Raw genomic sequence first — 1354 nt, forward strand, 5'->3', positions numbered from 1 at the left:
ATGGGGGAAACTTTTCTAATGAATGGTGGTGATTCTGAATACAGCTACACCAAAAACTCCAATTACCAGGTAAATACTTATATAACCACAGATTTTTACATCATTTTGCACTTAATTACTCCCTCCGTCCGTGAAATGTTTTCCAATCTTGCCATTTTATCGCCTATGAAAAGTTGTCCACTTTGCTTTTTTCTATTTTAGGTAAACGGACCCCACGTTTCACCAACTCTTTATCATCATATTCTATTATAAAACTAATATACAAATGTGGGGCTATTTATTCAACTAACTTTTTCAATTCACTTTTCTTAAAATCCCATGCCGTGTCAAACTTGGACAATATTTCATGGACGGAATGAGTAATTAGTAACTGAAGATTCCTCTGATCTTATTACAATTCCGATCCGGCGCAGAAACTAGCGTCGGATGCAGTGAAGGAAATGATAGAAGAAGCCGTGATCGGGAGCCTAGACGCAGAACCAAGGTCGACCAAAGTGGCGATAGCGGATTTAGGGTGCTCGATTGGGCCAAACACGTTCTTCGCCGTTCAAAATCTGATAGAAGCAGTGCAGAAGAAATGGCCATCTGAAACACTACTAGAATTCCAAGTGTTCTTCAATGACCACCTCGGAAACGATTTCAACACCCTCTTCTCCTCCCTCCCACCGGAGAGGCACTACCACGCTGCTGCGATGCCACGGCCGCCTCTTCCCCCGCAGCTCCATCACCGTGGCGCATTCTTCATACGCACTCCAGTGGCTCTCCCAGCAGCCTCAAGGGGTGCCTAACGAGGGCAGAGTCCACTACCACGGCGCGGGCCAAGATGTGGTCAAGGCCTACTCGGATCAATACGAAAAGGATTTGTCATGTTTTATTAGCGCGAGAGCTGAGGAGATTGTGAAAGGAGGAGTTTTGGTTCTGGTCGTGCCGGGAATCCCTGACGGGATCTCCCCTTCCGACCACCCTACTGCTGTTATGTTCAGTTACTTTGGATATAGCCTATGGAGTTGGCTGATGAGGAGTTGTGGATAAAGATAAAATAGACAACTTCAACTTGCCAATCTATGCTCCGGCGGTTGGGGAGGTGAAGAGGGTGATAGAAAATAATGGGTGTTTTAGCATTGAGAAAATGGAGCTCACAGATCCAAGGTCCATGGTTGATGGACCCACTGATGTAGCTAAAGTGATAATGCACATGAGAGCTGGAGAGGGGGTCTTGACTGCTCACTTTGGAGATTCTGTCGTTGACAAAATGTTTGCTAAGATTTCAGACAGAGCTCAAGAGTTGTCACACACTATGGAATCTGGGTATAATGAGCATACTCAACTGCTTGTTGTGCTCAAGCGCAAATAG

General features: G+C 45.3%; 1 pseudogene; it reads left to right on the forward strand.

Moving 5' to 3' along the window:
* On the forward strand, positions 1 to 1354 carry LOC125193342 (loganic acid O-methyltransferase-like; annotated as a pseudogene).

Source organism: Salvia hispanica, chromosome 2, assembly GCF_029641045.1.
Source record: "Salvia hispanica isolate PSC_SH4W2 chromosome 2, Shi_PSC_v1, whole genome shotgun sequence".
NCBI classification, from domain to species: Eukaryota; Viridiplantae; Streptophyta; class Magnoliopsida; order Lamiales; family Lamiaceae; genus Salvia; species Salvia hispanica.